The sequence below is a fragment of the Panthera pardus genome, unplaced genomic scaffold (genome assembly GCF_024362965.1).
Source record: "Panthera pardus isolate Hobbes unplaced genomic scaffold, ASM2436296v1 HiC_scaffold_10, whole genome shotgun sequence".
NCBI classification, from domain to species: Eukaryota; Metazoa; Chordata; class Mammalia; order Carnivora; family Felidae; genus Panthera; species Panthera pardus.
In genome coordinates, this window is record NW_026526655.1 from 73,204,141 (window position 1) to 73,219,792 (window position 15,652).

The 15,652-nt window shown below is 37.0% G+C and overlaps 1 protein-coding gene across 15 annotated transcripts in view; it reads right to left on the minus strand.

Annotated features, from left to right (window-relative positions):
• PKP4 (plakophilin 4) overlaps window positions 1–15,652 on the minus strand; it is a 237,700-nt gene that overhangs the window by 144,054 nt on the left and 77,994 nt on the right. The window contains exon 2 of one of the 15 annotated variants that reach the window (XM_053908591.1): window positions 15,543–15,639. The exons of 13 other annotated variants lie outside the window; for them this stretch is intronic. The gene's annotated coding sequence lies outside the window, so the exon portion shown is untranslated. Of the gene's footprint in view, window positions 1–10,189; window positions 10,315–15,542; window positions 15,640–15,652 lie in introns of those variants that run through there. One more of the 15 variants, XM_053908600.1, reaches the window with a different exon arrangement.

The following is a 15,652-nucleotide window of genomic DNA, read 5'->3' on the forward strand; positions in this document are numbered from 1 at the left end:
ATGCCACAGCATCAGAGCAGTATTCGTTAGCGCTCAGTAAGAAACACAATTCAGAACTGCTACATCCAATCAGAGTTTGGTGTTCATTTTATTTGTAGTGTTTTATCTTTTCTTATATCTGCCACCTGTCTGCCAGGAATTGTGGACATGTCTTACAAAGACTTATTGAATATTACAGGGCACTTGCGACCTAATATTAAAAACTGAAAATATTAAAACCTTCCAAGAAATAATTCCTCTGGATTCTTTCCAATATGATAACTTGGGAATCATCTTTAAGGGGTTCAAAACAGAACATTATCCATCTCCCTATGATGGCTTTAATACCTGGAGCACACCAAATTGCTTGAGCACACCATCCTGCACTGTGAATCAGAACCTACTGCTTCTACCCAGCCACAGCTCATATTCTCCAAACAATTAATGGTTTCTCAGATCCGGCAGAGAGCGCTTATGGAACAATCATATTACATCATTTTAGACTACATAATGTTCAAATGCATTTCAGGTAAGAAGAAATCCTAAGGCAGGTTCTAGTAGGAAACAAATGGGGATTTTCTCAGCTCACCAAACAAAATTGGAAGATTGGGAGTTAAAGATTTCTGGTACATAAAGATGGAAAATAAATTTAATGCTCTGCAGGAAATAAAGAGCAACAGAGTACACAATACTCCATACTGGGTGGGTGGCTTCATTTTGCTACAGCAATTTCAAGAGCAACTAGATTTCCATGTCAGCTTTATCACTGAAAAACCCCCCAAAAGATAAAGTGTCAATATTTATAAAACACCTCAGATAGCTCTGCTTCTACAGAGGGACTTGACCACCTGTTAAGTACCAAGCATTATTTGCATTTTAAATATACAACCAACAAACTATACATTATTATTCTAATTGTTCAGAGGGGGCAACAGGCTATGAGGGCCTGCCCAATATCATAAAGTTATTTGTAGAAGTCTGGATGTGAGCCAGGTTAGCTGGACATCAATGCCTACATTCTTTCCACTGTACCAAGATGAATTTTGAAACAACTGAAATCTTTAGAAGAATACACTGAAATTCTGTAAGAGCTCCCTGATGAGTTAGGATTATCAGATTCTTACCATAAATAATAATGAGGATAACCTCATTTAAAAATATTCACTAGGGTAAAGTGATGTCCTCAGGACAGAACGAAGCTCAGAGGGCTCTGTGTGCCTCTTCTAGAGGATCCTACGTGCAGGCTTGCTGGCTGAGAGGATACCTTGGCTAATGGGATGATCATGATCAGCCTACGTGGAACACCTTCCAAAATATCCCAGTGAAGTGTTAACAGGAGGGACCCGTGATTTTTGGCTCAGTTCTCCTGACTGGTACCCCAGACCCACTGCCTGGCCTAGGCTCTTAGGTGGCCATTTGCCATTATTTTTGGAGCTGTCAAGGTATTTGTAATAATGAACATGGTTTCCTCAAGATGTTTAAAAACCAGTCAACATGCTAGCTAAAACAGCCACAGAATAGCAAACTGGTTCTTGTGCTTTGCAATATTTTGTGGCCAACGTACTCATTTTTTGGTGTATTTCTACTCTGTCTGGGGTAAAGGACTTTGAAATTGGGGTGGTATTTGTCAGACACAAAAATTGTATTGGATATAGCTCCTTATTTTTTGCATTGCTCTAGTCATAAAGTAAGCAGTCATAATTATTACATTTACCTTTCTGTGCAGGAATATGTCATAAAGGAACGTTTAGAATATACCAATGTGAGTTCTTCCAGGTTAAATAAATCAGTCCAAGTGATTCCAACTGGTTTTGGACTATATCCGGGCTATGGAAGGTGAGAACAGATTAGGGGTATGGACCATCACAGCAGTGACAAATTCTCAACTCCTTTGTAAAAGCACAGGATTTCTTTAGGTTTAGACATGACTCACTAAAGCTATATTTTCAATGAGAATATAGCAGGAAGCATTTAAAAGGTAGAAAATATAATCATGACAGTACAGACTGACCCCCACCCCCCACAAAAATGTATGACCTCATTTCAAGATGTAGTTATTCTTCTGTCACTAGGCTGTTGGGTGGAGTTGCTGATATCTACGTGTCACACAGGAGAACCCAAAGTGTCATGTGGTTCCAGTTAAGGTGCAAAGACCACCATTATACTTTAGAAAAAAAACATCATTTCTGAACAATCTCTTTGGACTACTGATTTTCTGCAAGACTGAGTTTCCTAATAGCAAGGAAAAAGTAATCAGGTACAAGCTGTCCTAAACACATCATGAAGAAACTATTTACTTTGGATATGCCCCTCCTACTCGGTGTTCTAGGGAGGGGTTCCTACTTCCTCCTTCACCTTTCCTAGGTAATTAATGCGATGATCTGCACTAGCGTACTTGTGTTTTATTCCCTACTTGTTTTCCATGAATAGTCAAACATTTTGAACAAGTGTGTATTTTCTATAAGTACTGAGAGCTGATTAGTATCAGACACTATTCTAAAACTCTGGAATAAAGTGGAAAGCATCCTTGGAATTTATATCCTGGAGGGGGGCAGTCCAAAAAAATGGATATTTTATATACTTCTTTGCATCTCCCTTCTCTTACTTAATGATACTTGCTAGAATTCCCTCCAAGGCAACTGGTAAAGATGTATCTGAGGAATTTCTTAATGAGATTTCCGAATATACTCTAAAGATAGCTGTAAAGAGTTGAATTTGCAAAATTATATTAAGATGACATAACCTTTATCTCTACGGATCCAGACAGACATTGACCCCTCCGACTAGCTTCATCAGCATGATGACATAAGGGTCCTTAGGCATGTAACCTCAGCTTGGTCCTTTGCTTGGAACCCCTTCCATGGGCCACATCTTAGCCTGCGCATCTCCCTTTGAGTATTTCTCATTCTGGATCCAGGTCCCTCCTAAGTGCCCCAGGCTAGAACACTGCGCTTCCAAAACCTTTCTACCTTCTCAAGGATAACAACTGTAGTAAATGTTATATTGAGTACTTGCTATTTTAGTAAGATTGGAACCATTATGAGGACACAGGAGCCTCCACTCGAAGTTCAAAGTCACACATCATAGCCAGGGGTAGAAGTGGGAGCTCCTGCTTTTAATCACCGCCATTATACCTTTCTGGATCTGAAGATTGCTAGTCATGCAAAATTTTCCATTTCAACCATGCTTCATCTGACAAGTTTTCCACATTTTATAACTTATATAAACGTCTTTTCTTTCCTTCTCTGTCAACCATAGTCTGTAGTAACTTTTTTATAATTTTTATAAAGGCTTTCTCCCTCCTAGATTCTATTATTTTGTGGCTTTAGAATTTTTATTAAGCACAACATGTGTTCTGTAAGAAATTTGGAAAATACAAAGGGGAAAGCATCTGAAGATTCTTACATAACCTTCAGGAGTATCTCCTGTTTTATTAATGAGTGCACATGTGTGTTTATATACATGAATATGTATTTGTATAGCAAGATTCTATAACATATAGTTGTATTGTGAACTCTTCCCCCCACATCATTAAAAATTCTTTAAAAATGTGATTTTTAAAGGCTGTGCAAACCCCATCATATACATACACTATTATATAATCATTCTACTCATATTGGGCAATTAGGCTGTTGCCAATTTTTAGATATTAGAAACATCGCTATGATTAATATATTTGTGTTAACAGTAAATATTTCTTTAGACTGGATCCCTAGAATTGGAATTACCGAGCCAAAGATGCAAACATCTTTAATGCCTTTACTACAGATCATTAAAGTGCTTTCCAAAACGGTTGTGCCAATTTACTCTCATCAATACTATGTGAAATTGCCAACATCACAACACTTACACTGTTTTAACTGTTACTAATATAATAGGCAGAGATATTCCATTATTCTTATTAATGTTTATTTACTTTTGAGAGACAGAGAGAGCAAGCGCACGAGCGATCGGAGGAGGGGCACAGAGAGGAGATGCAGAATCTGAAGCAGGCTCCAGGCTCTGAGCTGTCAGCACAGAGCCCGATGCGGGGATTGAACTCATGGACCGTGAGATCATGACCTGAGCCAAAGTCGGAAGCTTAACCGACTGAGCCACCCAGATGCCTCCCCATTATTTTAATTCATATTTCTGTGATTACTAGTGAGGTAAGAAAATTATGTCATATGTATATGTCATTTATATTCCTTCTGTCATCAATTATCTGTTAATATCAAATATCTCCCCTTTCCCCCCACCTTGTTTTTCGTTATTCATTTGTAATTACTTTGCACAGATCACCTTCATTTTATTCATTCATTCATTCAACAGGTATCTGCTAATCTCCTGATGCTTACCTTGTCCAGTGTTAAGGATACAAATCCTATCCTTTGTACTCCAGAACGCCTTTGGGAATTTCCTTACAAGTGAGTATGTATCTTAATATAACTAAGAGCATATTACCAACATTGATATTTTAAGCACAATTAAAATAATACTCATAGGTCAATGGAAGATGATAATAGGAATAGGAATTTGTTCCCAGCTCAAACTCGAGACTTTTTTTTTTGGGGGGGGGGGTCTTTGCAAATTCAATAAGCCAACAAATCATGACTCAAGTCATTCAATAGAAGTTTACAGGTTGCAAAACATCTTACATGCTGGGACAATGAAAAGTGCCGCCGAATTTTATTTTAATTTAATTCTATTTATTTATTTATTTATTTATTTATTTATTTATTTATTTATTTTTACAAAGAGAGAGAGCATGTGTGCATGCTCACAAAAACAAGGGAGGGGCAGAGGAAGAGGGAGAGAGAATCTCAAGCAGCTTCCATGCCCAGTGCTGCAGCCTAAGGATCTCAGGACTGTGAAATCATGATCTGAGCTGAAATCAAGAGCTGGATGTTTGGGGTGCCTGGGTAGCTCAGTCAGATGAGTGCCTTGACTCTTAGTTTCAGCTCAGGTCGTGATTTCAGGGTTTTGAGTTCAAGTCCTGTGTCGGGCTCTGCTCTACCAGCACAGAGCCTGCTTGGGATTTTCCCTGTCTCTCTCTCTCTCTCTCTCTCTCTCAGAATAAATAAAAACAAAACAAAAGAAACGAACAAAAAACAGTCAGACGTTTAACCAACTTGAGCCACCGAGACGCCCACCATCGAATTTCTAAATGAAATTCTGCGTTGACTGGGTGTTCTCCCTGTGGAGTATCTAAAACATGTAAGCAGTTTTGGGGCGCCTGGGTGGCTCAGTCGGTTAAGCGTCCGACTTCAGCTCAGGTCGTGATCTCGCGGTCTGTGGGTTCGAGCCCCACGTCGGGCTCTGTGCTGACAGCTCAGAGCCTGGAGCCTGTTTCAGATTCTGTGTCTCCCTCTTTCTGACCCTCCCCCGTTCATGCTCTGTTTCTCTCTGTCTCAAAAATAAATAAAGGTTAAAAAAAATTTTTAAACATGTAAGCAGTTTAGCTGCTATTATCAAAAGTGAATCAGAATAAACAATGGCCTATAGTGGTGGTCACCAGCTTAACACATCCATCTGAACTACTTGAAGGAGTATGTAGCTTGTGGACCACAGGAAACAGGAGAGTACGAGAGAAACTGCAAAATCTAACTGATAACATGTAATAACCCTTGATTCCTGGATTGGAATCTTAATCAAGTAAGGAAAGATGCACTACTTATTTTGTAACATGAATTTCTCATTCCTGAGTCTGAAATTTGGGGACTTTCTGAAGAAAACACATCTTCAATTATCAAAAGGATACCAGGGTGCAAGGGTGACTATATCTCATGAGACCCTGAATGTCTGAGTATATCTGTTTAATCCTTCACACATTAGATAATTTAGCCCTGTGTAAAACTCTTGGATTGGATTAAAAGAAAATTCCCTTCAACACTCTAAACACATTGCTCTATGCTCTTCTTATATCTACTGTTTCAGCAAAGCTAGATCTCAGTCTGATTTTATCTTTTGCAGATAAATTGCTTTTTTTAATCTGGATTCTTAGGTTTTTTTTTTTTTTCTCCTATATTTTTGTAAATACAAAATTTTGTCAAGGTTATTTCTAGACTAATCTCTTTTCCATAGGTGATGCCTGGAATGTGATAACCCCTGAGTACACTCACAGCTTTACTTTTTGCTTAGAAAAAACATTTAAAAATTATATTTAACTATTGCTTCTGTTCTAGCTACTCTAAAATGTTTACTGAGAACATTCATAATGCTTATGTTAGATTTATTTTCTATAGGCTCCATGTCTACTAACATTTATCATATCCTTTTTGCTCTTTTCCTTCATATTCCAAGATAACCACTCAAACAATCTTGTCACTGCCAATGACTCACTTTTCCTCTGTATCCATTCTTCTCTTTATTGACTCCACTGCAGATTTTAACTGTCTAGTAAACATCTCTGTAACATAATTTCCTGTGAATCCTAGATTCCCTACTTATTCACTGTGTAAGTTTGGGCAAATTAATCAACTTTCCTGAGTTTCAGTTTCCCTGTAAACAGGGGCAATAATAACAACTCTCTGAATAATTCAGGGTTTTAGGTTAAAAGCAACAGAAAATGCCGTGGCTAATTTAAGGGTTAAAAACAATTTACTAAAACAATTTACCTGTATCGCTTAAAATTATATATTTCCCACCACATCTATTGAGGAGGGAAAATGCATGGAACCAAGAAATTTGGATCAGATTATGTTCAGTGGCCAAAAAAAAAAAAAAAAAAAAAAAGAGATTTTCAAAGCATCAACTCGTTAGGTTGGGATAAGGAATATAGGAGATCCTCAATGCAAAGCACTTAGCAAAATGCCTGGCACATAGTAAGTAATAATAAATGTTAGCTATTAGTCTCCTAATAGATTTCTATTCCATAGAGTTCATGGATTCTTATAAGCTATCCTTATGACAATATCTTTCCTAAGTTTTTCATTGGTTTCCAGTTGTAGTGGTGATAATAGTGGTGATGGTAGGGAGAGAAGAAATAGCAGTCTGGCTATTAGAATAAGTGGCAAAACCAGTAAAGCAACGGGGGTGGGGGTGGGGGGGGTGGGGGTTGGTCTTTGTGATCACAAAAAGGCAGACCTGACATGGATGATGCACTGACCATTCTTCTCAAACCTGTTCTACTGGCCTCACATTAGGAGAGCTCTAACTCTGACAACAGAGTGAGTTCTTCATCGTTTTTTATGGAAAATCAAAAGTTTTATCAAGGGTTCAGAAATTAAAAAAAAAAAATTCACCCAAATAAAATGGTTTCATATTAGTAAAATAGGTTTTCCTTATTCTGTAGTACAAATCAAAGAAGCTACATGTAACAGCATTCTGTTCGGTATGCATAGTTACACAAATATGTTTCCTATTCTTACCTACAGACCATCAAATCTTCTAATCAATCTGCTTAAAATAATGCTAACAGCAGCAATTACTAAGATACATTTTTCTACAAAATAATTTAATAAGAATTCACTTGTTTCATTATACTTTGCTAACTGAAATAAAAGAAAAATAAAGATCCTGCTGTTAAGAGCTTACATTATATAAAGAAAACAGTATTCACCTTATTAAGAAACAGAGGAGAAAATGGGGCAATGGGAAAACTCCAGTGAGCTTCTCTCCTTACAACAATTATAGCTTTAAAGCAAGAAACATATGAGGTAGCTAAGGTCACAAATGAAATAAGGAGTTGTCAATTTACTCTGCACTTGGGCAAGGCAGGCTTACTCTTTAGTTATTATTATTATTATTATTATTATTATTAATTTATTTTTTATGTTTATTTGTTTTTGAGAACGAGAGAGACAGAGCACGAGCAGGGCAGGGGCAGAGACAGACAGGGAGACACAGAATCCGAAGCAGGCTCCAGGCTCTGAGCTGTCAGCACAGAGCCCGACGCGATGCTCGAGCTCACAGACCTCAAGATCATGATGTGAGCCGAAGTCAGACGCTTAACTGACTGAGCCACGCAGGTGCCCCAGTCCTTAGTTTTTGAAGATGAAGTTAAAATAGTAAGCATCAATTCCCCTAGAACAGCTTAATAAAAGGGCCTATGCAGTGGCTAAGGACCTTTATCTTGATTTAGGCTTTAGGAATGATCTTAGGAAAACTTGCAAATCAGATATATTCCTATTATGGACAATGATTCCACACAATGAATACTTTCCTGATGTCATGCTGCTCTGTGGGAATTTTCATATATAAAAGTCTGCAAATTAAAATATAAATTAAGTAGCCTATACATTAAAACATACCTTGAACTCCAATTTTTAAAGGAAAATTACAATTTCTTTCAACAGTCAAGAGATTTCAATTCTAAGAAAACTATCTTTCAATTTATGATAGCCACATTCATATCTGAAATATAACTTATACAGAATTGCATAACATGCATTTGTCTCCAAGTTTCAATAATGTGCTCTTTCAATTTGCTTGCAGACTGTTTCTATTACATGCAACCCCTGTATTAAGGTTTGAGTGCATAAAAACTCTTAAGATTCTCTAAGCGAAGACATAGATTTATCTTTGAACTACTTGAAAAAAAAAAACTATACGTTTTAAATGATTTTTCTTAGGAATGTCTAAAATGCAATAATCATAACCTAAATTACTTTGCTGAGGTACAAGCAGATCTGATCACTTTGGAAACAATACATTCCTAACATATAAACAGATGCAGCAAGACCATATGGACCCATTTCTGCAAAAGTAACAAAAACGGCAATTTAGAAATCGAGAGCACTTCAACATGAAGATAGACTGTTTTGCTATAGCTATGGAGTAACTGCAGGGTTAGACCTGAGGGGAAAAGAATGTTTCTAAAATATTTTTCTCTCCAGAAATGATTCTAAAAAGAAAAACGATCACGCAGTGCAGAGAATTCAATGCTGAATGATCCTGTCATCCATTTAATCTCACCAACTCAGCAGTCACTCATTTCAACTTTAATAGCATCAACTTTGCATGTACAGGGGAAAAAATATTCCATATATTCATAATTTAACTCTGAACAGGAACTGTTATTCAAGTGAAAAGGAAATTATCATTTTAAACATACAAAGTCAGGGTTAGCTTTAAGTGTTAATAAAGGAAAAATACTGCATTACTTTCAAATGTGAACGAAAGGTAATGCTAATTCAATGGCAAAAATTGAAGTTAAAAATGTCTAAGTTAACAAATTTACATAAAACTGATTCAATACAATACATATCTATAACCTGCTTAAATAAAAAAGGGGGCAAAAACACACATTCTTGGATTTTGTGGTTCCATAAATGAATATTCATACTTGCCAATTACTGCACATAAAGTATACAATATGGTTTGTGACTCTGCATTCTTCTGAGGTGGCAACTATACGGAACAGATCATCTTTGTAGACCAGCTTACCATCCCTCCATCCCTCCCTCCCTCCCTCCCTCCCTCCCTTTCCTGGACAGAGTGTTTTGTTTACAGGAGGCTTTCCATGGATATTTTTTACTTAGTTAAAAGCAAGCACTAAAGCTAACTACAGGGGGATCTTGAGCATTTTTACATTCCCAGTTCATTAATACAGTAAGTATTTTTAGGCACCTACTATGTATTTCATGTGTACATATGTGATACAGCTATGTGTGCAAAGCCAGACTGAGCCTGTTCAAATTCCTGGAATTTAAGAACTCTTCACATCAAAACAGAGCAAAGCACCCCAAAACAAAACAAACAAAACCTACAGCACCCAATAAACCTAAAAAGAGTCTCCAACTGACTCAAATAGAACAAATAGTTACTCAGGATGCACTCCTGAGACATAGAAGACTGGAGAACTTTGCCAATAGGTCCAGCTGATCATTTATCAGGCCATCACAAAAGGGATATAACTGTTGCTAGCTAACTTGGCAATCTAATTTTTTATCTTGCTGAGGACAATTTTTTTTGCATACACTCACATAATGAATAAAGCTGTTGGCCATACTCAGTTGTATTCCTTAACCACAGAGACACCTGAAGTGAAGGATACCCTACACCATGAACACATGGAAGAGAAATGTTACAGTCTGACCACAGCACACTTAAAGAAGACTGATCTGAGAAGCAAGTCTCGGGGTTCAGAATTTTTGAATCCAGGCTGAACAGTATCACAGGTACTCTACCACCTGACCTCATCTTGAACCACACTGCCATAATATTAAGGAGATAACGCTTTCAAATTTGATGATCCCACAGAAATCATTAAGAAAAGATCCAATCTTACCTTGTGTTTGATGATGCAGTTCAGGCATGGAAGACTTCACTATACATTATGTGGTAATTACAATCGCCAGAATAATCCAGTTACCAGTAGGAGCAATTACTAAGTTACCACAGGAAAAATGCCAAGTTTTAGGCATTGTTCTTACAGTGCTTTTAGCTAAGCAAAAAACTATGCTTGTTTACAGCTGAAATAAAAATTCTGTCTTCTGCATGTGTTTGAGGTGTGTCATAGAGAATGATTTTATTGTAAATAAACTTAGGGACCAAATAAAAGGAAGTTGCAAAGGCAGGTGCACAACAGTTGAGTTGTTTCAGTTTCGAAGGAATAAAGTAAATAATTGCACTGGAATTTGTTCAGTTCTGGGCATTCTGCCATACAGGAAGGGTGTGTAATTACTGAAGCTAACATATCCATGTAAAAATGAAGTAATATCAATAGGGCACAGTTGGCTCCAAATTTCCTTATTTTATCTTCAAAAATTAAGGATCTTTAATGACTCTCATTTCACTCTTTGATATTTAAGTATCACCTACATTAATATGGACACACTGAAGGCAGAATTGAAATTTTCACTGAAGTCAGAAAATATTGTCTTGAGGCTTCTCTCTGAGAGCCTCACAAGTAATGAACATTGCAATTTTAACTCACCAAAGGCAACAAAAGAAGTATACACACTATCTAATTTAGGACTTTACCAGAGTTAAGAAACGTATATGTAAAATGAGCATGTTTTACCAAATCTGTTCTGTGCTTACAATTTCATGCTATCTGGATTGGCCTCAACCTTAAATGTGGTTTTCAAACTTCTTAAATCAGAAGCCAAAAATAAGAGTGTGGTTTGAAGGAACAGTAGAATGGAGGTTAGAGTGCCTGAGTATGGCCAAGTTCAAATAGAGGTCTCAATTATGCAAGCAACTGTTATGACAGAAGATGAAAGAATGTAATAATGTAATTATGCATGATCTACAGAATGCAAATCAATTTGCATCCTATATAGAGCTATGAAATATACTTGTTAACCCTATGATTGGCCACATAGTCTTTTACAGAGTGTTTCTATAATCCAGATCACTTCCTATCAGCTATAAAAACTACCATATACTCTTCCCATTGATAACAATAGCCTGCACATGGTCTTTGGCTCACTGTTTCCTTTGAGCCTGTGAAGTTAGCACACTGACACATCTAAGTTGCAGGGGGTGGCAGCAAAGTTCTGGATGAGCAGCCAATGTCTTATCAAATTCTAATTCTTTTGCATCCAAATATGTACGACCCACTTCAAGGCGAAATCAATCATTTAGGTCTAAGGCTTTCATGGGAGGAGGCAGGGCCCTTTGAGGGCACCGCATTGGCCATATTTCTTTACCTTACTATGCAAAAGACATTAAGCTAGACACCAGACCTTTCTTAAATTTGCCATACATTTAACTCTCAGGATGCAAAAAAATTCCTTGTTTTCAACATCTATGTTCATCGTGGACTCCTGGATCCTTATTGGGAGTTGAGTTCAATAACAGAACCTGTCCAATGCTGATCTTGATTACAGCCAACTGGTGGCTTACGTTTACTTGGCTCTTCAGGTAATTTCAGATTTGAGTTCAAGGAGCACATTATTATTCCCATGGGATGATTTTTTATTTCTTTTAAAACATGATCCTTAACTGAAAGAGATTTCTTCGGTGGTTACCTGTGTAACCAGGTATGCATGATGATGGTGGATGTTTTGTGACATCACCAAGATAACCATAACCTTCTATTCCGTACACTTAATTTTCAGCTAAGTTGGACAGATGGGAGACGACATTTATAACACTTATGTCATTATCTAACCATTAACAGGAAATAAAATTTTAGTTTGCTCCATGCAGAGATCAGATTTAATTCCTAGATCAGTATGAATATATACAAGTTGTCTGAAGGATAAAAATACACAGGTGAGTAACTAGTTTTCTAAGCACTCCCTGTGAGATTCTCTGGCTTAGCAGTGTTCTATGAATGTGGCCGCAAGTTCCATTATCTTCACAGAACAGTTAGCTGGTGACAAAGAAATCTGAGGGCCAATATTATTCATTCACTCCCTTTCTGATCGATCATTACAAGTCTAATATAGTAAAGGGGTTGGGAGAGTAGCCTGTGACACATGTGTAAAACACTGTATAAAACATGGCTCTATCCTTAGATAACTGACTATATAATCCAAGGAAGCATACAGTAAGAGTCAAAGCAGTGGAATAAAGTGCTAGAGAGGGAATATAAAGCAGTGGAATAAAGCGGAGAGAGACCTGACCTCAGCTGGGGTGCAAATGGCTTCACAAAAGAGGCAGAACTTGAACAGAAGTAGATCCCTTCTTTCTATCTGTCAAAAAGCAAGGACTTTTTCTATAACTGCACAGGTATGCACCTAAGTGACCGAATCAATGTGAAAGGTTACCACTTCACAAAAGGGAGAGAACATGCATCTTAGCATTCTGTCAAGGAATAAGGAACAGTTATGTCTTTGGGATCCTAGGGGAAGTGTGGCCCCATAGAGGAAGATTTAAATGTTTTTATGACACCCCAAATCCGATTTTGGATATTAAGAGATTAATGCTTTGTTAACAAGATTGCTTTGGTTGCTTGCTATTTCCTTCCCTACTACTTATCTGTGAATGGCCCAGGGCAAGTATGTCTGAGGTGTTTTAGTGGCCTGGATGTACTTTACTCAAGAACACAGACTTTTCCTCTCAACATTCAGGTGTGTGTTAAAAGGTATTACTCTCTAATTCTTTATCCAAATGCCTTGACATTATGATGGGGTTGCACTAAATCACCATGTAGATAAAATTTATTTTCACATGCTCTATTTCTGATAATACATACATAAAGCAGTTCTAGTTTGTGAGACCAGCATGGTGAAGTTTTCAAAGTTTAATGACATGCAGAAGTAAAATACTACCACAGCATAAACAGAGCTCAATATTCAGAAAGTTGTTTTGTCTTCATATCCATGTCCAAAGAAGGTTCACTGAATCCTGATACATACTTAAGAGTAGAATCACCAGATCCTCCTAAGAGGAACCTTTTCTTCTTAGGTAGAAATGCTGATGAAAATAGTAATATTAACCCTTACCATGAGCACTTACTAGAATGTGCCAGGCACCACTGTAAACATTTTACAACGGTTACTTCAATATCTTCAGGATCATTATCACCACTTTACAGATGAGAAACTGAGACACAGAGAGGTTAAGAAATCTTCCTAAGATCACATGGAAAGTAGTGATAGGAGCCAGGGCCACTTCAGTTGCACTGAAGGGGTCTCTTCCTTCTGTGCCCTAATGAAACATCCTTCCTGAGACATGGCTGCCACCAAACAAGGTCTCTTCTTTGACAACAGAGAAGCTGATGTTATTACTTCATGGCCATGAACGTTGCATGGTAGTGAGGCTTTTATTTTTTAAATAATTATACATCCCACCCAAGAATATTATTCTTTTGATATAAAACATGATCAAGGACACGCTCTAACATTAACTGTTTCATTTGAATCTAACACAATTAAGAATGTAGCATTCTGACTAGTTATTTTCAAATCATATATATAAGGTAAACAGTAATTGGTTTTCTTATTCCTAACTTTTCTGTGCTCTGTCTCATTGGGCAGATGATAGGGAGTGACATTTTAGGAAAGTCCTAAGAAATTTTTACCCCAACTACAAAGAAATTAGAGTATCTTGCCTGGTAGCACAAAAATCCCACAGAAGCTTGAGTTAGCTTTTTAAAATCAGGTAAGTATCTTGGAATGAGACATGGATACGGTGTCTTGGGTTGAACGAAATGCTGAGTGCTGAGCGATGATAAACAATTTTAAAAGAAATTAAGAATGAAAACTGCAAACATAAATTAATGGATTCAAATTCTTAGAACAAGAATAGAAGGGTAGAGTATATCCTCTTACTAAACAAACAATCTGGGATATATATTTTAATTCTTCTAATAAATAACAAATACCTGTATTCCTCTGGCTATCTTCAGAAACAGGAACCCTTCTTGCTATCTCCTACAAAATATTCATTCAGAATACTATTTATCACCAAAACATAAAATGCTCAAGTCATGTGAGGCCATCAAGGAATTCCAGTGCCAAAATCATAATAGGCTTCCAATTTTATTCAACATGCAAGGTATGTGGTCTCAAAGTACAAATGCAGAGTTCCTGTAGCTATGTTTATGGGACACAGTTTCTAGCTTTAAGTGAGTTCTGGGCATTTTGATAAATTTACTGTCACGTTCCACCAAAATGCGGTATACACTAACAGCTCTAAATAAATCAGAGTCTCCTCAGTTTACAGCTCTTTGGGTCAAATCTTGACAACTATGAAGTACAATAAGAAAAGAGTCCTTTGTTTTCCTCCTCAAAGGTGAGAGAAGCTTGGATAACCTAGAGTTTGGTGGAAAATGAAAACAGTACTGACAACAATTTTTTGTGTCTTCTCAAATTAGTTTGTGGAATGTTTTAAAAGCCTCACATTTTAGTAAGGGGATGGAAAATATTCTGATATCTTGTTACCAGAATCAGCTGTGAAATTCTTCTTGAAAACATAGCTCTAATGTCAGATATCATTCTGGAGTATTCTTTCACTCTACATACCTAGCTTTAAGTTATAGCAAACAGTGAAATAATGAGGTAGTGAATATTCCTTTCTTCTCTGTCATAATCAGTCATCTGAACTATTGATTTTTTAAAAAATATTTCAGCAAATATACATCTAAGTTTATAACTCTTGAGAAGAAAAGAACCAGAGGTTTAACCATAAGATTTTTTAAAAAAAAATTACTATTCAATTATTTCCAACAGAAAGAGTCTTATTTTTGAAGGAGGGGGCAGAAAAGAAAACAGTGGAGCTTTAAATTTACATTTACCTCATTAAGCTTTTAAATCTGAAGAAATTAAATGCAGGAGTTCCAATTTCTCTAAGCACAACAGATAAGATCTAATTTAGGAGGTTACTTGTACTTGAAGGATAAATAGTATCCTTTATTAAAAAACTGAACATAAACATGACATTGAAGCAAACTGGCACAGTTTGACAAGTTTTAGAACACTAGCTCACAAAATGAATATACTTGGATTCAGACAAACACAACAAATATAGCCTTTATCCAAAAAAATCACAGAGACAACCCTATAGAATACCTACATGAAAATGTTAGAAGGTTCAACATATCTAAGGATACTACAGGCCTCGGGATGCCAGAGCCCTGACAGAAAAGTCAGCAGGGTAAACTACGCTTCACAAAGCTTGGCGCGCATGCACACACTCTGCGATGTGGGAGAGACAGAGACACCAATCACCATCGATGTTGTCCTTACTTGCAGACGCACAAGTATCCTGCATGTTCCGATTCTGACTGGCACCTGGAGCGGCTCTACATGCCAGTCATCCCAATGTACTCAGGGATGTAAACACCTTATAATTAAAA